The sequence below is a fragment of the Indicator indicator genome, chromosome 10 (assembly GCF_027791375.1).
Source record: "Indicator indicator isolate 239-I01 chromosome 10, UM_Iind_1.1, whole genome shotgun sequence".
NCBI classification, from domain to species: domain Eukaryota; kingdom Metazoa; phylum Chordata; class Aves; order Piciformes; family Indicatoridae; genus Indicator; species Indicator indicator.
Genome location: NC_072019.1, coordinates 9,336,912 through 9,363,175, shown reverse-complemented (window position 1 = coordinate 9,363,175; position 26,264 = coordinate 9,336,912).

Below are 26,264 nucleotides of genomic sequence, written 5' to 3'. Positions count from 1 at the left end.
TAAGCTAAGATAATCATGCATTGTATTATTAGATCAGGTAGATTATTAGCCAGGGTAATTATGCATTGTGATTATGGTATCTCATGTTATATTAAACTTTCATCTTTCTATCTCAACCCTGAATTTTGTCTGTTACTTGTCCCCTCATTTTTTTGTTGGGGGAGCAGGCAGGTTAGCCCTTGTGCTAAACTATTACACTGTTAATCTTGCACTTTGTGGTGGCTGAAACTTGCAGCCTGGAGAGAAACAAGCTCTGAGTTTGGCTGTTGAGTAGAAGCTCTTAGGATGAGGCATTGCCTCACTAGGAACTTGACCCTAGCAACTTTTTTTTCCTTATTTTTCTACCAAGTTTTTTTTTCCTGATGTTCAAGTGAGTAAATCTTTGTGAGACTCTAAAACATAGACATAATACAAAGGTACAGGAGTACAAAAGAGGAGAACTGGGGTGAACTGTGCAGTGTACATGGACTGTCAATCTGATGGAGCTCAAAGATCTCATTAAAACATTGTGTTTGCTTGAACCTGCAATAGGCTTTGCTCACCCTTAATGTTTTTGAATCAGAGGTAAACTCTAGAATCTCTGAATACCTGTCAGTCAACTACATAACAAAACATGATCTTATTTTTCATTTTCTTTTTCATGTTATTCATAACTCTTCACAAATCCCCTGAGGAAAAAAGAAGAACGAACTTAAATGTTTTTGTTTATTATCTTCTGATTGTGTCTGGAGGCAAGATTCACTTTTCACAAGGGTGAGCTCAGGCTTTGTTGGAGGGAGAGTATATTGAATTGAAACCCAGATAACTGTGGATTAGGCAAGTACAATAGTATATTTTCTTTGCATATCTGGAAAAAATAAGGAAACAGGTATATACAAAGCCTCAACCCCAATATCTTTATCCATACAGATGTCATTTTTCTTTTTTTTTTTTTTTTTTTTTTGAGGAAGAAGCTATTGGATGACTGGCATTTTAATTAAGATTTAGTACACCAAAAAACGGGAAAAGTGAAAGAACTTGCAATCTGTCATTGAAGCAGAGACTTACCAATGAATAATAGCTTATACAAATTATTCAATGACAGAAATACATACAGAGATGTAAGATACTTTGAAAAAATAAAAATAAAGGCCATAGGTCTGGATATAGAGGCCAAAAGCATCATGGGTAGTCAGAAGTTTTGCCTTTGTATATTATATTGCTAGGAAAAAAATATTATTTGTAATCAATACAGGTACTCCCAGGAGAGGTGCAGCTGCAAAAACCTGAACTTCCTTACAGACTGTGGTGGGTTGATTTTGGCGGGCAGCAAGATGCCCCCCAGCTGCTCTCTCACTTCCCCTTCTCAATAGAACAGGGGAAGAGAGAAGATGGAAAAACTCATGGGTCATGCTGGTGTGACCAGGGTGAGAAGAAACATCCTCTCCACGGGCTGCAGGGGTGCTGTGATGCCTGGAGTTCCTCCCCCTCCATACTCCTTGGTCTGGGTGCTCTCAGAACCGTTTCTCACACTTTCCCCCTCACACTCCTGTGCAGCATTTTGCCTTTTCTTAAATATATTTTCACAGATGTGCCACCGGCTTTGCTGATGGGCTCAGATGTGTGGTGCAGTTGGGTGCATTACAAAGGCAGCTGGAACCAGCCATGTCTGGCATGGGACAGCCCTGATCTCTCCTCTCAGAGACTCCTGAAACCCCTGCTGTCACCACCTGGACACAGACACCCGATACACAACCCCTGACAGAGGAATAGTTTAATGAAAGCTCGAGAAAGCTCAAAGGTCATTCTAAAACTTATTTAGATATGTCTTAAAATGTCCAGCTTTATTTTGTTGCTTCCTTTTTGCAAGCAATATCAGCCTATCTCTTCTAAATTTCCCAGATGTCTGAAGGTGTTCAAGACAGCCTGTCTTGTACTACATGAGGTCTGGCCTCCCTCAGAACTGTACAAGTTATGATTTAAAAGGTGCAGTATATTGGTGTTCAAACACTTCGATCTCAAAAGCTATTTTGAAGGCATTGATTTTTTTCATGTCTATATATTGATTTCTAGAAATTGAGACTGCTTTAAGTACAAGGGAGTTTTTTACTTAGTTGTGGATCTCTTTACATATAATCTCTAAATCTTAAAATACAACTACTCTTTATTTTGGATCAAGGGACTGAGGACTGAGGCCAGTTGTATGAGGTTCAACAAGGGCATTTGGGTCACAGCAAGCCCATGAAATGCTACAGGCTGGGGCAGAGTGGCTGCAAAGCTTCCTAGTGGAAAAAGACCTTAGGGTGTTGGTTGACAGCTGGTTGAACATGAGCCAGCAGTGTGTTCTGGTGGCCAAGAAGGCCAGTGGCATCCTGGCCTGTATAAGGAATTGTGTGTCCAGCAGGAGAAGGGAAGTGATTGTGCCCCTGTACTTGGTGCTGGTGAGATTGCACCTTCAGTACTGTGTTCAGTTTTGGGCCCCTAACTACAAGAAGGACATTGAGTTGCAGGAGCAGGCCCAGAGAAGATCTGCAAAGCTGTGTCTAGAAAATGAGTCCTGTAAGGAGTGGCTGAGGGAACTGGGGTCTAGGGGAAGAGGAGGTCTATTGGTCTGTTCTTCCAAGTAGAAAGTGACAGAATGGGAGGAAACAGGCTCAAGTTGCACTAGGGGAGGTTTAGGTTTGATGTTAGGAAAACTTTCTTCATGGAAAGGGTTGTCAAGCATTGGAACAGGCTGCCCAAGGAAAAGGTTGAATAATTATCCCTGGAGGTATTTAAAAGGTGTGTAGATGTGGTGCTTAGGGATGGTTTATCAGCAGCCTTCATAGTCTTAGGTTAATGGTTAGGCTTGATGATCTTAAAGATCTTGTTCAGCCTAAACAATTCTATGATAAGATTTTTTTTTTTTTTTTTTTATAATGGAGGTAGTGAAGCACTGGAACAGGTTGCCCAGTGTGGTGGTAGAATCCCTGGAAATGTTCAAGGTGAAGTTGGATGAGGCTCTCAGTGACGTGATCTCATTGAAGATGTCCATGCTCGTTGGAGAGAGATTGGACTAGATGACAATTAAAGGTCCCTTCCAACCCAAACTATTCTATGATTCTATGATGATTTTGTGATTCTATTTCAAATTGCTAATTTCCAAGAGATTTGGACATCTCAGTTTTGCTTAAATTTATGTGTCAGTGTAACTTCAACCCTGAAGCTGTGGCTCACCATGGTGCCTGAGTTACTGCTGGTGTCCATAATTCCTTAAGCCATGAGGCACTAGGTAGCTTATCCTTTGCTCCCAAGTGCTGCTGAAAGAAGATGCGGTCCCTTGCCTGTTCTGTCCCTGGGACTTGATTAATTAAAAGCTTCTATAACACAAAATTCCTTGAGGACTGGCTTCCTTCCCTTTTCTAATATGTCCTTTGAAAGATGTTGTAGCCTTCCCTGTTACATGCAGAAATCCAGGACAGCCATATTGAAAACTCTGCATTGTCTAAGCTAGGCAAGGCCTTTTATTAGTAACAATGTGCCTGAAAGTTCTTTATCTGTTGAGTATGCTCATTGTGAAACTACAGGCTTGAATCCAAGTGACTTCTTCTGGATCTCCCAGAAAATGCTCTATTCATTACTTTTGAGTATAAAGAGATGGTAGGGTTTGTTTTTCTTCACTTTGTTTCCTTCATATTTGTGAGAAGAAAAATTCCACATTCTGACTGCAACCTATAGGTCACTTCTATTCATTACTGCAAATGGTGAGTTATCATTTGCTAATCTGGAGTTAATGATTTACCTCATTGAGAAGGACCATAGTCACTTTTCCACATTTGCATTATCTCATTTAACTGTCTTTGTGAGGTTTGTGACACTCTTCCTAGGTGCTCTTTGATTATTTTCTGGATGCTGAGTCCATTTCTCATTCTTAGTTATTAGGTTAACAACAATATTTAGAGTTATGGTGCCTGAATAATTTTTAATTGAATCCTTCTTGCATGCTTCTTAAGAAAAATAGGGCACAATTATTAGTTAGAGTGAAAGAATGATCACATAGAAACTCATCAGTTAGATGCATAGCATGAAAGGAGTCCAGATTCCATTTTCTGGGCTGAGGGTTTTGAACATAAATGCAAAATTCTCTATGTCATTTGACTCAAAATCTACTAGATCAATAAAACCTGCAAATGCAGAGTGCCTAATTATAGAGAAATGGTTTCTCAAGAAGAAGCAGAACAGCTATGATTCTATGTCAGTTTGACTGCTTCTTTGATAGCTTAATGAACTGCTTTCCAGTAAGCAGATATTCAGTGTCCCTGCTTGGCATTATAAATAACATCTGTCTAGCACATAGATGGTGGGGTGGTGTATTAAAGGCTAAGGATTAAGCATTCATTAAAGGATGAATCATATTCATTATGGCCTCTTTCTGTAGGACAACCCTGTCTGCCACAAACCCAAATAATCTCTGTGATGAATAAACAGAAAATGTCTTGCTGAAGTAATACCCTACTTGGTTATTTCTGTAGGATTTCATTAGCTTTATTGTTCAGTTATATTTTCTTCTCCCAGTCAGATCTTGTATTGCAGAATTCTTGTTCCCGCAGTAACATCTCTTGAAGTGATGCTTCCACAGGCAAGATTTCCCTTCCTCTTCTCAAAAGTTGTGTATAATCCTCTCCAATAATGCAATTTCTCTTTGCTGACTTCTATTCCTGTACTGTCATCTACCTATCAAATCTCACTTTCCTTAGCTTATTTTTTATGTGAAAATGTCACAGTTTATGAGAGACAACATTGTAAAAGCATTCAAGTTATCTTGGTCTCTATATTCATTTCTCCTTTCAAATTTTAACTAAAACTTTTATTAGATAAGTTCAGCTTAAAATTTATGACAGTGCAGAAGTGTTTACTGACAATATGCTGGTTTTTTAGGAAACCCAGAACACACCTGTAACAGTCTTCTTTGCAGTGGGCTCCACAGAGCAGAACAGTTGTGGACTATAGTCCTTAAAAGAGCATCAGCGAAACTTCTTGTGTTCAGCCTTTTTCTTGCAAAACCAAAAAATTCAGTTAGAAGCACACATAAATACAGTCTCTAAGTGTACTTCTTCCTCCACTCCTTTTCTACTGTCAATTGTGAAGCAGACATGAGGAATTTTATGTATTAACTTGATTGATTGATTGATTGACTGACTGACTGAGGTGCTGGCATGGTCAAACTGTTTGATCCTTCATAAATTCTTGGATCTAAATAGTAATTTCTTTGATATGGAGCTTTCAATAGAAACTCTAATAGAGCATTATAGGTTGAAGGGCTGCCTATTATTTAAAATATTACCCTGTAAATAAAAGCCTATCCTTTTTTTTCTTTTTCTTTTTTTTTTTTTCCATTGAGGAAGACACAGTAAACATTAAGTCATAGATGTGAGGTTCTAAAATGAACAGTGAGGAAAAAGTGAATAAATTGTCAACTCATCTCTGTGCATAATAGAAAGGAGTCAGGAAACAAATTAGTAAAGTAGATGCCCTAGGCAGTAAGGGCAATATTTACTGTAATTTAGAATAAATCTCTTCTGCTGTAGATAAAACATCTGAAGGATCATGAGTAGATAACACCCATTACTCTCTTGGAAGTATTGTTTGTGTTTAAGTCTATCAAAGCCTTAAGATTTTTTCTAGAAGACAATATACAGTTATAAACATGGTGGCTGGAGGGAAAATTCTTCCAAACAGAAAAGCTTGCTTGTTAGAGGTTGAAAATTGGCCAGGGCACAAAGAGAACTTCAGATTTTAATGCATTCAGAGTACAGAATGGATATGATTGCTGAAAATATCTAAATGAAGAAAAAAATGGAACAGAATATTTAAAATTGAGGAAAAAATTGTTTAATCTTTTAATCAGATTTGTATCTTTATAGAGCTGCTGAAAAGTTAAAATTGGCTGTGGATTTATAGGAAAATTTCCTATATGAATTGAAATGTGTGTGTCCTACAGTAGGAGGCACAGAGAAACATTAAGTTCCCCTGGAACTTCTGGGTTTAGTGCTTCAAAAGGTATTGAAACTTAAACATGTATATAGACTCTAGGCAGTGTGAAACAATTCACAAATTTCAGACATCTCTTACTTGTGTCTTAATTAAGAACCATTACGTTCTTTTAAGCATTAATACATGAAGAATGAGTATCACAAATGAACTTTATTTCCCATTGGCAAGTGTCACAAACATGAGATGGGCCTGCATAGTGAAAGGAAATCTATAAGCTCCGGAGACCGACAGCTGAAACCAATGACTATAGGAGAAAGAGACCTCCAGTAGAGGTTAGAGAAAGGGTTGTAATAAATTCAGAGCTTTATTTCAATTTTTCCCAAGTTCAGCAGTGCTGAGTTCTAGGATTCTACTCTGGGACCAACTCTCAGATAAAAGAACTGTCAGTTTTGTAAGACAAGATAAAAAAAAAAAAAAAAAGAGAGAAAGAATCTGCTGCTTCGTTGGCATTTAAAATATTTAATTTCCCAAGCTTCCTGTCTCCCACCCCTTCCATATATTCTATCCTTTGGAGCCCTGACTAAATGCATGTATTAACACCACCATCACAGCAGCATCTGACTCTCTTGATGTCTTCCCTCCAGCCAAGAGAGTGAACAAGTGTTTTCTTCCTTTCACTCATGCAGTTCTTGGCAGGAGATGCTGTGGTTACAAGGCCTGCAGTTTGTAATGGGAATGAATGAGGAGAAGAAATCAGTTGAGCAATCATCTGTCACGCATTGAGTACAGTATCAGGAGCTCTGTTTATTTTGCTGCCTATGAGAATGATAGGCAACTGTACTTCATTTTACTAATGTGACTAATTTTTTTAAAGTACGGGGCACTTGAGGTGAGAGAAGCACTGTCTCATGACAGCTTTAAAATTGGCAGCTGCCAGCAGGCCTTGTTGCTGTAAGATATGTAGTTCTCTGATGGGGATGGATTTTCCCTCTCTCATTCATTGAGATGAAGGCTGCAGCAATTTCATAGTTTTTTTATTGTGTGACGGTATGTAGTTAGTGTTTCCACTCGCTTTGCTCATTCTCATTCATATTTTTATAATTTGTTTTCTTTTTTGTTATAGGCAGACCTACTATCATTGTGCATAGTTAAGATTGTTAATAATGTCTAAGATTTAGGTTTCAGTCGCATGTAAATGTTCTAACATTTAAGAGTTCAGGCAGAAATGTTTCACAGAGGTCTCTGTCTGAGAGTGCTGGTGACTGAAATCTCAACCCAGTGTCAGGGGAAGTGTTTTTAAGTGTTCCAAAGATTTGACTGGAAAGTTATGGTATCACTATACTTTGGAGAAAACACACAAAAATATGACTGCCTTTCTGTCAAGGAGCACTTTATTCATCCCCACAATTAGTATCCATTGAAACTAGGCTCTGAACAGACTTTTAGTTCAAACATGTTATGCAGAGCATTTTGAGTAATTTAGCTGTTAATTCACTAGAGATTTCCTCTAGGTTATGGACGCTTATCCACACAGGCTGAACCTTGAATGTGCCATTTTCCCTGTTGAGAATGGAATGAAGATGACGAAGGCAAAGCAAGTAAGTCTGATAGTGATTTTTTTCTAGTTTTAAGGGAGAGTTTATTTTTTCAAGTTTCTCCATGTTTCAAAACGTTTTTGCATTTTGATACATAAAAGGAATAAGATAAACCAAGCTCTGAATTTGAGTACTGAACTTTTGGTCAGTGTTTTAATTGCAAAATGTACACAGAAGATCTGTGCACACATGTCCAGTTCCCTGGCAAGCAAAGTATGTACACCAGTTTTGCTCGTAGCAGTGCCTTTGATTTATCTTGGACTGAAAGAAACTGATTTTTTAAAGACATTCAAAACTAGGCCAGGTGTTTTCTGGGATCTTGGTTGATGTGGGTGCTCTAGGTCCTGGCCTAGGTGTTAAGATCATGCTCTTTGTGTGCATGGCAGCTTGGATAACAATTATGAACTTCAACCAAAGACTCTGCTGATCTGACAGACTGGATCAGAACATTGGCCTTAAATGCCCTGTATAGAAAGAATTATATTTGTTTGCTCCCAGTTATTGAAATTCTTCTGACGAAGATGTGCATGCTGAAAAATACAAGATTTTGTTTTCCTTGAGTAGTTCCATTTCTTGTTTTAAATGATTTCACATGGGGAAATAAGCTGTTTTTTCAGTAGTGACTGATCTTAATTTTGCATATTCATTTCTCATTGTGAAGATGATGGAGACCACATTTGCTTCCCTATATTCTCTGGAACAGACAAGTAATTTATTTTTGTTATGAAAGATTTTACCTTTCTGCCTGCACCACTGAAGCAGACTGAGGACAACACATATCCTTTATCTAATTCTGCGGCAAAACTCTCGGCATCTTAAATAGCAAATATAGAAAGCACACATTTACTTTCACATGATATATCACTCCAATGACTTTACTGAAGATTTGCATGAGATCCCTGCTCTACCCTGTATCCTACTGTATTTTTTACCATGATACTGTAAAATATTTAGCTATACATTGGGATCTAATCCAAACCTACTTATGTCAGTGCAGTGACTCCCATTGACTTCAATGGGCATGGGAATCATGCCATGGAGGATAGGAAGCATTTTTATGTTTCAGGAGTGTGCAACAAACTGTAGTGAGTCTTGAGAAGAATATTAAATAGGGGTTGTGCTCTGGGAGGGACTGCATTTGGTTTCATAATAGAGCAGTCATTAACCACCTTGTTCATTTAAAAGATATCGCTCTAACTTGTCTTCCTTTTTCTTAGGTCTAATTATAGAGAAAATAATTTGCTGCGTGTGGTCTTGTACAAAAGCATATCTTTGAAACGTGCCTTCTGAATACTTAAAAGTATTTGAACTGCTAAACCTGCCATATAGATTCCCTTTTAATGTTTTTATTGCACATACCATAAAAGATCTACTGTTGCTCATGTTTATGTACAAGTGTGGCCACTAACCTTGCCCCACTTTCATAGATTTGTTCATCTCGTGAGACACTTTGCATGCTGTAAACTGAAAAAAGATACACAATTAAAACTTGTTAAAGATAATTAAACTGAAGTGGAGGGGGAAAAAAAACTGCCTCACTGCTTTGTTCATAATAATAGTCTCTGAACTATAATTAAATACTTCCTTCCAATAATTGTATACATACAAAGGAATTTTCCAGATAGCAAAACAATACAATGATTAAAAATGATTAAGAAGCTGTTTCCAAAAGCAAAGATGAGCCAGGGAGGGTTGGAAAGATTTTAGGTGCCTCTAAATATACTGTACCAGCTGGGTACCAGATGGTGTTTGGCTACTTGCACCCACTAACTGAAAATATCAGAAGAACAACTACACTATTGCCAGAATCAGTTCCCCTCCCTTAAATAAAAGTGGCACTCTTGGGAATGACTTGGCAGGGCAGAAAAACTTCCTGACAGTGAGATCTATTAGATGGTGGAATAGTCTCCCAAAGGCAGAAGTAGATGCCAAATCGCCTGGCATGTTAGAGAGGCTGGACGAAAGATAGAAAATGTACCATAGAGATGTGCTACTCCAGTGAGGTGGTGACTTACTCTGTTGTAAACATTGAATTAGAGAAATCAGATACAAATGTCACTGCTTTCTTGAGAGTAACTTTAGAATATTTTATATTATACATATATATGTATGTAGAATATGTATATATACATATAAAAATAAATATAGCATATAGCAGCTCATTCTGCGTGTCACCTCTAAGCATGTGGAGGAAAAGAAGGTTACCAGCAGTGATCAACATGGATTCACCAAACTGATAGGCCTCTGTGATGGCATGATTGGCTGGGTAGAGGACAGGAGAGCTGTGGATGTTGTCTGCCTCAGCTTCAGCAAGGCTTTTAACACTGTCTTCCCTAACATCTCCTAGGGGAGTTTAGGAAGTAAGGACTAGATGAGTGGACAGTGAGGTGGATTAAAAACTGGCTGAATGACAGAGCTCAGAGGGTTGTGATTAACAGTGCAGAGTCTAGTTGGAGGCTTGTAGCTTTTGCTATTCCCCAGAGGTCAGTTTTGGGTCCAGTCTGTTCAGCATATACATCAGTGACCTGGGAGAAGGGACAGAATGCACCCTCAGCAAGTTTGCTGATGGTATGAAACTGGGAGGAGTGCCTGACACACACAAAGGCTGTGCTGCCATTCAGCAAGACCTGGACAGACAGGAGAGCTGGGGAAGAATAACCACAAACACCAGTGCAGGTTAGGCATTGACGTTCTGGAAAGCAGTTCTTCAGAGGCAGAGAAGAACCTGGGAGACCTGATGGATAAGTTAACCATGAGCTAGTGTGATGAATGGCTAGTAATGTGCCCTTATAGCCTAGAAGGCCAGGGTGCATTAAGCGTGTGGCCAGTAGGTCGAGGGATGTTCTCCCCCTCTATGCTGCCCTACTGAGGCCTCATCTGGAGTATTATAGAATCATAGAATCAGTCAGGGTTGGAAGGGACCACAAGGATCATCCAGTTCCAACCCCCTGCCATGGGCAGGGACACCTCACACTAGATCAGGCTGGCCAGAGCCTCATCCAACCTGGCCTTAAACACCTCCAGGGATGGGGCCTCAAACACCTCGCTGGACAACCCATTCCAGGTCTCACCACTCTTATGGTGAGGAACTTCTTCCTCATGTCCAGCCTGAATCTCCCCACTTCCAGCTTTATTCCATTCCCCCTAGTCCTACCACTACCTGATAGCCTAAAAAGTCCCTCCCCAGCTTTCTTGTAGGCCCCCTTCAGATACTGGAAGACCACAATAAGGTCACCTCGGAGCCTTCGCTTCTCCAGACTGAACAACCCCAACTCTTTCAGTCTGTCCTCATAGGAAAGGTGCTCCAGCCCTCCGATCATCCTGATCATCATTATGTCCAGTTCTGTGTTCTCCAGTTCAAGACAGACAAGGAACTACTGGAGAGAGTCCTGCAGTGGTTTAAGAAGATGATTAGGGGACTGGAGCATCTCTCTGAAGACTAAAGACTGAGAGACCTGGGTCTATTTAGCCTGGAGAGGATCTTATCAACGCTTGTGAATATATAAAGGGTGGGTGTCAAAAGGATGGGGCCAAACTCTTTCTGGTGATGCCCAGCAACAGGCACAAACTGGAACACAAGTAAACTTCCTCTAGCAGTAGCGTTGGACTAAATGATCTCCAGAGGCCCCCCTACCACTCTGTAATTCTGTTATATTTAACTGTAGCTTTCATGTTATGCTTGTTTGTATGGGGTATCAAGGAAAGATGAGAGTATCAATATTGACTGAAAATAATTTTTGTCTGATTTGTCTCTAATCAAAAACTTGGTCAGAAATTTCATGGATATAGTTTGCTTCATGATCTTGGTATGCTTTTTGAAAAGTTATTTTGTGCTAGTTTAACATGCGTACTTTCCTTCCAAAATGTTGTCAAGACATCTTGCAGAAACAATAAGCATCACAAATATGTTATACTAGACGTGCAGACATCATCAGCTTTTGTGGATAATGAAAAAACTCTTGGAATTTGTTCCTCTTATCTGTGATCAAAAGATAATTAGAAAGAAAGGGAAGATAATTAAAAAGAAATTAACTTAGCTTCAAACTCCCATTTCTGTTGGCTGTTTGAGAGTCAAACCAGAAATAGGAAACACATTGCTGTATGTAGCAGTTTGCTAGCAAGAAATCATCTCCAAATTGTTAGAAATGTGATTACATTAATTGTGTCCAAAATGAAAGGTTAAAGAAATCAGTAGAAGCACTGTATTATGGAATACAAAAATGGGAATGATCTGATTAGCTAATGAAGGTTCCAGCTTGTACGGATGTTGCTGGACCTTGTTTGCTATTTCAGATGAGCTGATCATGGCCAAGGAAGCAGTAGCAGTAAAAAGTAAAACAATCTTTTCTGTTCTGTTATTATTTATTTATTCATTTAAATGAATAAAAAACCTTGGGGACCTAAAGACTCTAGTGTCATTTGAAAGTAGTATTTTCAGTTTGAGCCCCAGCTGTGGACTCTTTTGTCTTTGAACTGAATGCAGCTGGGGCCGAGAGCGCCCTTGGCAGAGAAAAAACAGTTGTTTTCAGAGGCGAAGCTTTGATTCCACGTATTTCCTCACTGTCTCTACAGGCTAATTTTTGCCTGTAAGTAGAATTTAAATCTAGCTTTTAAAATCCTAAATCTGCCTGTGCTGAGTGGCATCCTTGTATGCTGCACAGAAAAGATATAGTCTTTTCCATAGACCCTCCTACCTTTTGAAAACTGTGAAGTATCCCCACTGGAGCCCTTCCGAGTACAAGAAATATCTGGAATTTCAAAAATTCAGTCAGCTTACAGTCTGGTGTTAGTTTGCAATGATGGATAGAAGTAGAACTACAGTGGAGTCCTTTCCAAGTGTGTTGTTACTCCTTCTCACTCAGAGCTTGCTCCTCAGTCTCATTTAGTTCAGAGACAGCAGGGCAAAATCACAAGACAGCTAAAGTCTACGTTTTGATATTCATTTATTTCAGAAAACTAATTTTGTGGAAAGATTGCTTAAATCCCAGTAGCACACTGCTTCTTTGTTGTTGTTGGGTAGCTGCCAGTCAGCACTGACTAGAATAGCACTGCTTAGGACAGTTTGCACATGTTGTAAGGTTCTGCTGTGTGTCAGATGTTGCTATGCTTAGATTTAAGCTTTATGACCCTAAGAGAATGATGATGATCAAAAAACCTTGTTCATCTAGTGTCCAGGTCTCATCAGCATTTCCAAACCCAAATCACACAGGGGTATCAGAAACTAATAATAGATCTCTGAGTTTATTTTGAACTTGTAATAAAAAAAATAATTCCTGCCCATAGTAGCAGCAAATGTTAACTGGATTTCAATACCAGCACCCCACTGCTTTTACATCATTGAAAATGCTAAATGAAGTTTTGGTAGGAGATTGTGAAACTACAGCAATATAAAAATAAACTTTCAACCAGACTCAGATCCTGGTCCCACATTAACCTTATGGAGCATAGCAGAGAAAAAAAACCAAATACAAACCCTGGCCAGCTGAGATTAGCTTTTTGTCTGAGGAGGGTGCCAGTGTAATGAGGAACTGACACAAAGCTCACAGCATATGAAATCCCTCCTCTTCAATCTCTGTTTGCAGGGTGAAGTAGAAAAAAAAGCAAAGTTATAAAAATACTGCTCTTACTCTACAAGTCCTGGATTTGCAAACACCCTAAGGATCCCAGTAAAACCAAGAACAGAATTTAGTGCATACTTGAAGATATTCTAGCTAAAAATGCCCTTTTTTTTCTGTTTCCCCAAATTCCTATGATTAGCAAGTTGAGAAAAGAGCAACCAAATTAATTTTCTAATTCACTATTTATCTAGATTAGTATATGTTTCCTACAGAATGCACATGAACATTCAAGTAGCTACAGACAGACCCTGTAGGTCAACCCTGAGATGGATACCTCTAAATAATTTCTTCACAAAAAATATGTGTACGTTCAGACACACATATTTGAAAATGTGACTCCCTTTGTCTGCTTGTTCTTCAAAGTGGGACTGTCCTCTCATGTTACACAGGTTTCCTGCAGGTCAGTAAGAAAAAAATCTGCTTTTGTGCAACTCTTCTGACTTCTGTAAAGACTGAACTTGGCATTTGACTTTGGTCAAGTTCCATCAGAATGTGCCCTTCACTATTCCACTTTGCAGACTTCTAAAAGATTTGTTATTTCAAAAGAGTGTACTGAGTCCATGTGTCCCAGTTTGCTTCCTGAAGAAATGTAGTTAAGCAGGAGTTTATTTTTTTTTTATTTCTACTTGTCTTTCTGCCTGTGATTGAGTTACCTTTTTAACATGTTAATATTAATTGACATGATCATATTAATATTGATCTGCTTCTTAGAAATCAAGTAACAGTGGAAGATTTGCAATTAAATTGAAATAATCCTAATATATGTTTCTAAAAATAGAATTCCACTTTCTCTTTAACCTAATCTCTATGATCTGTAAACTGCTATATGTCCAATTTCAATTCAGCAACAGGATTGTTTTTTTTTTTTTTATTTTGGTTTGTGGGGGTTTTTTGTTGGTGTGTTTTTTTTTTTTTTTTTTTACAAGCACATGTAACATGCATGAACTAGAGGAAAAGATTTTGGGAGCTGAAGAAACAGAGCTGACCCATCTCAATGAACAGCCTTTCTCTTCTGTGCTTGTGTGTACTGCACATCCTTTCAGAACACAGTCCCAAACCGTAATGATGTCCCAAATCACAGGATTAATGTGTCTATGAACAGACCTCTTATGCCTCTAGAATGAAGTACTCCTTGCTAATTTCTCTTCAAGACACCAGCTTAATTGCATTTTAAACAAATGGGCTGCTTTGCTGGCCAACTTTTAAATGAGATAACAGCAATGTTCACTCTCCAGCAGTGATGAGTGCCTTGCAGTAGATTCAAAACTCTGTTCAATAACAGGTTTAATCTCACACCAGCAGATTTACTGCAGAATAAACTGCCACTGAGCTCATAATTAGTAAAGCAAAAAAACCCCAACCTACTAAATATTATTTTCCAAAGCAGCAGGCTATGTTTTAGTGGAAATTTTTAGTCCTTTTCCTTGTATGTTTTATTGATTTTATGTATGATATTGGGAATTCATGCTATGATTCAAGATAATGGTCTTTATCGATCACTTAAGCAGTTGTTTAGCTACACAGTAACAAAATGATGCTCCCATTCACGGAATATGCAATACTGACAGCGGGGAGACCACAGTGCTTCCCTTCTTAATGTTTATTTCTTTTTTCCAAAAGCATATTCACTGCTGGAAAACAGCAACTGCAAACATTTGTGCTTTAGAAACAATCTTCCCATAATTTTCTTTGTTGCAGCTATTAGTAGCCAATTGTGATTCAGTGATACCCAGTTCAACAAACAGATGTTCCAAAGTATATTCTCTGTAGCATGAAAACAAATATTAATGAGGTAATTGGAACCATTGAGGGAAAGAAAATGGTGAGTATGTAGTTTCTAACGCTTGAAGTCATGCCCTTTGGTGTTTTCTTGTATTTAGTAACAAAATGGAGCTTCATTACCTAACTGTGTTTAAACACCAGAGGGCAAATTTTAAAAAGGCTTCATCCTAGGTTCAGGTTCATGAGTACACACTAAGTTTGTACTCAGGGGGAGAAAGCTGGAGAATGTTATTGAAAAATTTAGTTTCTCGTAATTTACAAAATGATCTCCCAAGTGATGTAAAGCTGGTGGGGTGAAAGGGTATGAAGTTGCTTTCTTCTTTTCATCTGGTTGTATATATCCATCCAATTTACAATTTCTTTGCTTGCTTTTCAGATTTTGTAAAAGTGTATCATGTCTTTATTAAGTTAGGGGAGATATTATACAAGGCTACAAAAAACCCCATGCTACCTCATTTTATCCAAAATACTGTTCCTGTCTGTCTATGATGATCAGAGGGCAGGAACACCTCTCCTATGAACACAGGCTGAGAGAGCTGGAGTTCAGCCTGAAGAAAAGTCTCCAAGGACACTTTATAGCAGCCTTCCAGTATTTGAAGGGAGCCTATAGGATAGGTGGAGAGGGACTTTTTACAAAGGCATGTTGTGACAAGGTCAAGGGGTGGTGGCTTCAGACTGGAAGAGGCTAGTCTAGATTAGACATTAGGAAGAAATTATTCAGCATGAGGGTGGTGAGTCACTGGAACAGGTTGCCCAGAGACATTGTGGAAGCTCCAACCTTGAAAGTGTTCAAGGCCAGGTTGGATGGGGCCTTGAGCAACCTGGTCTAGTAGGAGATGTCCCTGCCCATGGCAGGGAGCTTGGAACAAGATGATCTTCATTGTCCCTTCCAACCCGAACCATTCTATGATTCTGTGTACAAGTTTTTACAACCAAATGCACTAGGGGTACTGTAAATAAATATGAAAGATTCTAGAAAAATCATAGAACCATAGGATGTTAGGGGTTGGAAGGGACCTCTGGAGGTCATTGATTGCAACCTCCATGCTAATGCCAGCACGTCTAGATCAGGTTGCATTCCTTCACAAAGATCTGATCTTTTGTCTCCTTGTTTCTCAAATCTTGTAAAAAAAAAAAAAATCTATGGCAAGAGAAGGTTTTTACAGCATCATTGCTTCTCAATATAAAAAAATTACCATGTTTTGTTTCTCAAAAGGAATCTGCTCTTAGATATATGAGTGTGAATACCCCTCTTTGAACAGTCCCTCCACAGCTGTAGATTTGCTAATGTACTGTAAGAGCATTCATTAATTGTTGTGCTTCTAGCTTCAAAATTGTTTGAACAATAGCATTGACTTTCTTATTCTGACAAAACAGGAATATTTGTGGTCTCATTTTCTGGTTTTTCTCTCTCAGACAAACATGGGAACATTTGCCTAAGAAGCCTTTATAGTACAGAAACAAGAGTAGTGGAAATGAATTTAATTTTAGGGAAGGAGATTACTAAAAAGAATAATTAGTATGTAGAATAGGATCAAGTAGTATCTAGAATAGCTTTTCTTGATATTCTAAAATCAAAGCATAGCCAACTGATCATAATGGAAGACTACCAGTTAGAGTACTTGAGTTAAGAATACACAAGGTCAATAGCTGATCAAAATATAAATCTATAAAAAATGTATAATGTCAAGTTTTTTGGGGCTTTTCTGTTCAAACTTTTCTTAATGCATCAGACCTCTAGCTGTGACATGTTGGAGTTCTGAAAAATCAACATGATTAAGTTCTTCTCATTTGCATCTGATTGGTGATTTAATCTCCATTCTAGTTATTAACTTGGCCTCAGGTCCATTTTGGCCTTACATTTCAGAAATCTTTATATTCCCTATGTATCATGGGATATCACAAATATTTTTTCCTTTCAGTCTAAGAAAAACTCAAAGAAAACCTGTATCATCCTCTACAGATATTCTCTGTGCAGGTTACCAAGGGTGCCACTCCGTTAGACAGGGTGTTGTAAACCTGTGCAAAAGCACATTTAGTAGAAACTGACTGTTGAGCAAATTAATTACTGGAAGAGATTAATATTTATTCTGTTTTCCCAGCATGGCAAAATCGTTAAACATATTGTGTAAAATCCACTAAGTATCAACAAATACTTTAAGCTACAGTAAACTTACCCATTTTTATTACTGACTTTCATGTGTAATACCCCCTAAACTTTTGGTCTGTGTGTATATTCATAGATTCATAGATTTATGGTTTCATAGAAGTGTTTGGGTTGGAAGGGACGTTAAAGATCATCTAGTTCTAACCCTCATCCCTGCCACGGGCAGGGACACCTTCCAGGTTGCTCAAGGCCTCATCCAGCCTGGTCTTAAACACCTCCAGGAAGGGGACATCCACAACCTCCCTGGGCAACCCATTCCATTGTCTCATCATCCTTACTGTAAAGAATTTATTTCTAATATCTAGTCTAAATCTCTCCTCCTCAAGCTTCAATCCATTCCCTGATGTTCTATCACTACAATCCCATGTAAAAACTCCCTTCCCAACTTTCTTAGAGGCTTCTTTCAGGTATTGGAAGGCTACTACAAGGTCCCCCTGGAGCCTTCTTTTCATGAGGCTGAACAGCCCCAGCTTTTGTATCCTATCCCCTTAGGGGAAGTGATCATCTTTGTGGTCCTCTTCTGGGCTCTTGACCAGCTCCAGCAGTTCAAAACTAAATTTATTTAAAAGTAAATTTATTTTAAAGTAATAGAAATATATTAATAATTAAATATAATTTATGTGAAATAAATTTATTTTTAAAATTAATTTGTCCTTGGCAGGGGTGGAATCAAACATAATAGGATGGAAATATTTCTATGGTACAAAAAATGTTAGTAAGTTAGTAAAAGTTAATTTTGTGGCTAATTTTACAAGATCTCTTGTTCTGTAACACAGACAAAGACACAGAATAAACAATTGCAAAGCTTCATGCTGTCAGCTGAAATAATTTGATAATTCATTGATGAAGATACTTGCTAAATATTACAATAAACATTTTCCTATTCCATAACATGATTCTGTGGATTGAAGCCCTATCGGAGTTACATTTTGCTTTGACCAAGAACTATATCTCATGTATGAAATTTTCAGTAGCTGAATTGGAAATAAGGTAAAAAAGCATCACAGATGGAATGTTAGGAGATAGGACTCAGCAGCAGGAAATATATTAACGGCTCGTGGATAATTAGCAACAATTTCATGTCTCAGTGTCACGTTTGCCATGGGATTGTTGCAATGAGCCTGTTAATACTTGTTCACAGTTGGATTCTAGTAGGTATTTTGCTGCAGCTGCAGCTGCAACTGCTACAGAGTGTATGTGTGTGCCATGTCATATATGCACTATGTGTTTAGATTTGGCTGCAGTGTTTTAGCTCTGCATGAGTTTTATGTTTCTCTTATTGTTTGTTATTTGCCATCCTGGAGCTGGTTTACTTCCACCTTCCCTGTTCATTGTCAGATTTGCTTGGAACAGCCTTGGCTGTTAGTATGAGAAGTTTTTAATTGTAGGGAAAAAGAGACAGTTTCCCTTTAAAGAAACCAGAGATTGGAGTTTCAGTGAATATGAATTAACCTATTGATTGTAATCATGTTCCTCTTTCACCAGCATTTCAGCTATTGGAAAAACATTCAGTAGTGTAACCAGAAAAAAAAAAAAAAAGTTTTTGATAAATATAAGGAGAAATTATTGCAGATACACTAAGAGTATGAAAGTGTTGCAAGGGCTGTGTGAATTACTTAAGCTATGAGTAATAACATGTAAAAGCTTCACACCATAAGGTCTGAATATTGCCTGGTCCATTGACAGAGTTGAACCAAACTCTGGAGCACACCGAAGAAGCCTGTAATTCAATTTCATGTGTAGCAGAATCTGAACAAGAGGAGTGTGTTTTGCCATCCAAGCACACTCTGATTTTTAAAGGAAAGCATAGGTTGAAAATAAAAACTAAAATACTCTCTTAGAGAAGTTAAATTCTTCTTCCCAAAAATAAAGCCGAAATGAGAGCAAACCCCCACAAAAATGAAGAAAAGGGGGGGGGGGGGAAGGAAAGAAAATAAAATCATATCTAATTGTCTAATAGATGTTGTATTTTTGGACCCTAATAATGACCTTCCAGTGCCTGAAGGGGGCTCACAAGAAGGATGGAGGGAGACTGTTTACAAAGGCCTGTAATGATAGAATGAGGGGGCAATGGTTTCAAACCAAAGAGTAGATTTAGATTGGATGTTAGGAACAAGTTCTTTACCATGAGTGTAGTGGAACACTGAAACAGGTTCCCAAGGAGGTGGTTGAGGCTCCATCACTGGAGATATTCAAGGTGAGGCTTGGCAAGGCTCTGGGCAGCCTGATCTAGTTGAAGATGCCCCTGCTTACTGCAGAGAGGGTTGGACTAGATGACCTTTGGAGGTCTCTTCCAACCCAAACTATTCTATGATTTTATGTTATTTATATGTGTATATTGTTACAGAAATTTCTTTGACTGGAACTGCAAAGAGTTCATTCCTAGTTTGCAAAGTATCAAACATCTTCAATTTCTCCATTTTGAATTATTTTTGTAATTTTAAAGCGAACAATATATCCGTGATTATTATATCATTTGTTTTACAGAAGCTAGAGACACAGACAAATTGCTGATGTAATTGGCAAAGGAGGCTGGAGCTAGATGATCCTTGGGGTCCTTTCCAACCCTGACAATTCTATGATTCTGTAATTTAAAAACAAAAACTAGGTAAAAAAGGCAAGAAAATGGAATATTTGAAATAAACACTAGGCTCACTGCTGGTAGGAGCATTGGCTGTTTATGTTGAATCTTGGTTTTCATCACTTAATCCATTGTATAGTAATATTAATATTCTAGTGCCTACATAAAAATCCATTTTCACAAATATTTCTAACAACAACAAAAATCCTTTGGGATTAAATTTTCAGGGAAGTTAAAATTCTAGATTAACTTGTTTCCCATAGTGTCAACCATTTAAAATATGTATAAAGCTGCCTAGAAGTTTTGGAAGAGTTGTCCTGGATTTCCTACTTTTTCCTACATTTTTTTGGATACCAAATTTGTTTTCTAGAATGAAAATTTCCTAAACCAATTAGTGTGTCTTTTAATGATATATTTATGTGATAACAGTATATTTTAATGATATACTAATGAACTTTTTTGTATGGTAAGGAAAAAAATGTTTCACATATGTAAGAACACATCTTTAGCCAGAATTTCATAAGGACTAGTGTGTAAAGTTATTGAGCATGCAAGAGCTCTGTGGATGAAGAGCTCCCCAGGTATACACTGATGGGGAGACTGGAGTTGTTTGTGTCAATGGTTTGCAAATAATGGGTCTCTGGGAGAATTCTAAATTGCAGTTTTCACTCCAGGCTGTGGTGCTTTTTAGGATGAGCTGAGTTGCTATGAGCCTTGGCACTCTTCAGTGCACCTTAGGCAGCAGTTCCTATACTTCCATTGAGATTGTAACAGCTGGCCATTACAATCAATCAAGTGACATTTCAGGGGTGTTTTTTCTTTAATATTGGGGCAGGGGGGAGAAAAAGAAATAAAAGGTATTAAATTGTAACTTGTCCCAGAAAGAGGACAGAATTTATCGATTTACCTTTCACTATAAAACACAGGCACTTGCAAGTAAGTCACAAACTGATCATGCATTCATTTTGACTTGGGACATTGCAGTGTTTTCTATTAATACATAAAGACTGTTAATATCTTTGTAGTATTAATTCTATGTAGGTCTTGCTAAGTGTTGCACTAACTTTCTGCACATAGGAGTGCAGAGCATTCAGCAAAAAGATGTGTGTAAAATTATGGGGCTGGCAGAACTTCTCTAGCCAAACCATTAAATATCATGTAGAATTTCCTTGATTTAAAGCAAGCTCTCAAAACAGTAAAGTGCCTCCAAAAAGTCTGGGACAACAACATCATCCAAGTTAAATTTTTCTGAGTTCCTGTAGTGGGACAGGAAGTGAGAGAGTTTTATTTCACTCCCATGTATGATTTAGCCAACAGCACAGTTAGTGCATAAGTTGTTTCTGCTTCTTCCAGTTTAATGAGTTACATTATTATTCTTGCATACCATCTATGTCTTAGTGCTTTAATGTTCTACATTGACTGGAGTAGCTAATCTTACATGAACCTAGTTATATGTTCATTATATGAACATGTATTATTCTATATGTAATTAAAGTTGTTAATGAAGCATTCTTACTTGCTTATCAGCAACAAAGAAACAGAGTCATGAATGAAAGATTATAATCAGAGCACTTCATGCAAAGCACATCCTTCCTGGGGACTACCTAGGTAACTATGCATTTAGCTATTTTGCTACTTAATGTCCTCAGGGATATTTAACAATTCAAGCATCTGTGCCTAAAAGATAGGAACAAGGAAAATTAGAATCTATAGTATGATGTAAGAACAGTCATATACCAAATTTCTTTTCTCTGTTTGTTCCTGAAGTAATGCAATTGACACTAATTTAAATAAGAGTTAAAGGAGCAGCAGGTTCAGAAAATAATGCTAACCACTTCCCACTGTTAGCACCTGCCATTCTTCAGGGCCAATTGTTGTTTCAGTGTGTAAGCATTTTGCTTCTTCCATGAACGTAAACGATAATAGAAGTGAAAGATAGTGAAGATGGTCAGTCAAAGTGGAGTAGATCAGAGCACTTCAGGAGCACTTTCCTCCATCAGACAATTGTGATTAGTGCTTTGGTAGCACTGATATTTTTTTCTTTTTAGTACCATTTTTGTTACCTGTGAAGCTCCTTGCAGTGCTTTGCATCTTTATTATCTCACAAGAAATATCCCACCATGAGTGGTAAAAAAGGTCTTAACCATAGTTCCAGGTAAGTTTCATAATTGTAAATAACTACATAAAGCACAAAAGTGTTGAGGGTCTGTTTGCTTGCTTGCTTTCTGTTGTAAACTTAAGTATTTTCCTCATGGCTTGAGAGTGAGCACATCTTACCAACTTATCTACCAGTTTGTCTAGTAAGTGCAAAGAAGTTACATGTAGTCAGCTTCTATTTTAACATGGTATTGTAATAATTAATATATTTATACTTGTATGTTCATAGTTATATTTTGTGTAGCATCATCACTGTTTCCCAAATTTTAGGGAAACTTTTAAGCAATGGGGAAAGCTGTGCAAAGTATTATCTACCTTCTCCTTCACCAGGAGAATAAGTTTGCAGGTCATCTCTTTAAGTAACATATGCTTTAAAATTATTTACTGAAAAAGCACAGTAATCTTGTGTACAAACACTTTCACCTGCCATCTCCAAACTATTGAGTCTCAGATCTAAGCAGAGATGTTAGCTCTGGACTTTTTTTCTTTCCTAATAAAATATTTGGTTTTGATTACCACCACCTCTAAATGAATGGAATTGACTGATCCAGCTGTTACATGATTATACCAGAATGCTTTCTCAGCTTTATCATTTTTCCTCTACCTGAGGCCTTCCTCTTAGCTTCAGTTTTCTGGCACCTTGTCTTTTGTGGAGGCTCGAGTCCATCATGATCACCTCAGACCTCTTCCCAGCTAAGTTTTATCTTGTAGTTACTTTGAGAAACATCTCTCACATGACTGTTTGGATTGATAGCAAAACATTTATAATTCTTGTCTGAGTTCTTAATGTCTTCTATCTCAATTGCCATAATATTTTCTGTCCTTGACAAGTTCACTGTGTCCAAGTGAGAGCTTCAACAAAGCCTGTACCTCTATTATATCACAAAGAAGTACATTATAGTTGTCCTCCCCTTCTGTTGAAATGTCAGCTCCTGCCTTCCATTATACCCTTGTTGCCTAGGTGGGTGTAATGGAAGGTTATTTTCAAACAAGCACTTTTGTGCTTTCTACTGTGTTGACCTTGTGCTTGAAACTTGCCATAAGTGTTTAAAAGATGACCTCATTAAATCCAAGTCCTTAAACCTCCCTTGTTATAATGCCTATAAAAGAAATGAGAAGAAATATCAGGCTGGGGATGTTGTGTGGATTCTGCATTCCTTACTTTCCTGGTTTCCTTGTGCACCTGTCTCTGCTTACATCACTTTGTTTTCTCCAGCGTGATGTTTTGTTTGTCCCTGAGAAGTGACTGTTTTTGTCCTGTTGCTACCTAGCACAGTAGAGTCCTGCTCTGTGATTTGAGGTCTCACAATGTGGTTAAATAAAGTGCTGTTTCAATAAGTAATACAGCTGGTAGCTAAGTTATGAATATTCAGCTGGACTGGTTAAAAGTTGTAGATGGTTAAGCTTATCAATCTTGCACAAAATTGGCAATCTTCATTTTTAAGTTGTCTTTCATGCTATTCCTGCATATTCTTTATGAAGGAATACTTTTTTTCTTTCATTAGTATGAAAACTGGGGAATGGGGTGAGACGTAGAACAGATAAGGAGTGGGTTGAAAAGTATTCTATCAAACCTATTGATTTCTAATGCATTGTACCTCCCTGATATTTTTGCTAACAAAAATTGTATTGTGCTTAGATATTAAGCCTTTGCCTCTCCAGCCTGATCTACTGATTACTAGGCTTTTCATTTTGTCAGTAATATGGAAGCTTTCTCTTAACTCTGCTGTAATTTGCAAGGACACAAAGCATGCTTGAAATTACTTACCTGACTGCACTTTGTGTGAAGAACTCCATCCTCTCAGCTGTTTTAGATTAACAGTGAATTACAGTTCACTTCAATGCAATTAGACCTAATGAGGTGCACATGGAGACTATTGGGCCACCGTGTAACCACATTATATGGACTTGCTAGTTGCCATTTTAATCAATTGGTTTGACCTTTGAATGCAAACTACCACAAAGCACTTCATGGCCCAGTTACCTTTTTACCTGAATGCAGGGAGAGATGATAAAAATTAGTCTCTGATCAGGAAAAGCTGTTTCTCTGGGGAATCCTTAGAAAAGAAATCCTATTTGCAAAAGGATGGTTAAAATAATAGGTTGTGCTGCAGGTACAGTTGAAATATTACCAAATCTTCTTCTGGCTTGATTTGAAATGTATATCTTGCATCATTTGCTATGTAGGAATCACAGAATTGTCAGGGTTGGAAGGGACCTCAAGGATCTCCATGGGCAGGGATACCTTCCACTAGATCATGTTGCCCAGAGCCACATCCAGCCTGGCCTTAAAAACATCCAGGGATGGGGCTTCCACCACCTCCATGGGCAATGTGTTCCAGTGTCTCAACACCCTCATGGTGAAGAATTTCTTCCTAATCTCTAATCTAAATCTACCCTCCTCTATCTTGGATCCATTCCCCCTAGTCCTATCACCTGACACCCCAAAAAGTCCCTCACCAGCTTTCTTGTAGGCCCCCTTCAGATATTGGAAGCAAAGGTTAAATTTAATATGAAAATATTAATTTTATAAGATTATATTGTGGTAATGGGAAGCAAGCAGAGCCTTATGTAACCTTGTTAAAGTAGGTGAAATTCTTACATGCCCATTTCTCATTTTGAGTTTCATTGAGAAAGTTTTTATATCAGAACCCAAAATTTCCTGCTTTGCCTGCTTTCTTGAAACAAGTAACAATGAATGACACGTGGAAAAGGGAAGCAGGGGTTTCCACACATGGATTTGACTGAAATGCCAGGACAACCAGTCCTGCACAAGGGCACATACATATAGAGCAAGAAAGCATGAGAAGAAGTGGTAGAATGCAGTTGTCAGGAGATGGAAAGGAGACATGTCTGTGAAGCTCTCTCATACGTCAGAAGTAGTCACAGGCAGGTTGTGAAGGCAGTCTCTCCAACTCCTTCTACGCATGAGTTCGGTTTCTGTTCTACATTCCAGAATAAGTTTTGTGTTTATCTCAATGAAGACTATTAAAAGTAAATTTATAAAAGAACACAAAATAATTTAATCCTTCTTAGAAATGCTAAGTATTTTTTTTATTTAATTAAAATATATATAATATATATATATAGGTTGCAGCAGCAGCAGCAGCTTGACTTGTCTTTATGCCACATAATATGGATGGGCCCAAAATGTTTGGGAAGCATACTTACCCTGTATTTCTATTGCTAACCCCAAGGTAATCATGGCCTTCTGCCTTGGAGAGTAAGTATTTGCAAGTAATAGCTGAAATAGTTCTCATTATTAATTTCCAGGGGACTGAAATGGCTCATTTTTGTAACTGTTCTTGGTATGTTTAAATTTTATTGTCTTAAACTTTCAGAATAGCTTCTGCACCACACCTTGTGAGAGGACATGAGTCAGATGTGCAACCTAACAGGAATCTAGATATGAATTCCTGGTTATGAGTCATGCTACGGAACAATGTTGTGGTCCCTGCTTGAAATCATGAGCATGTAAACTTCCTTCTTCCTATTGTGAGTAGCTTCTAAATGACAGAAGTTCTTTTGTTCTTTAATGCAAAATTGTTGTCCTCTAATGTAGTCTTTTCTATACAGTTGAACTACTGTTTTGGTATAACTTGTACTTGACCTTCTGTTATTTTCCTGCTGAGAATTAAAACACCAATGAATATAGAGTAGATATTCCTTCTCTGTGGACCGGGTTGAGATATAAGCAGGCAATCTAAAATGCACATTGACTTGATTTGTATTTGAACTCCCTTCCTTTTTGTTTCTAAAGATTGGCTGATGTCAAAGGCCATCTGTTTCCTGCACTACAGAAATATGTAGACATTGAGAGAACAGAATTTTAATCTGTTCAGTAAACTACAATTTAATTGTTTGTTTCAAGAAACTTCAACATCGTAACTTGGAGTGCAGCGATTTTCTGCTTGTTTGTATATTTAAGGTCTGAGTGCTATGATACATCTCAAAGTAATGAAGCATGGTGTAGTCTCACTCTGCACGTACTAAAACCATTTCAGACTTGCTGAGGATACCCAAATCTCAGATACTCAGACATTTGAGCTGTCTGTTGTGAACCATATTTCTCTCAGTAGGAGGACTTAGTAGAAGGTAAGGAGCATTCACCAGAAGCTTCTCATACCATTTTGTTTCACAGGTTTCAGAGGCTTGATGCCATAGCTGGTGTCTTATTCTAGAAGGCTGAACCATCTTAAGAATCCAGATCATTAATTCTTGATTTCTCACATCAGTTGAGTGAGCAGTCCTTCAGTCTGAGAGGATCTATTCCTGTAATAAAATATGCTTTGTTAAATTGTGAGCAAACTTTATAGAAAATATGTGATATCATACCAACTACAGCCAGAAGATAAATTTATGGATATGATATTAAACGGGATTAATTTTCTCCTGCTTGATTTTGCTGTGTT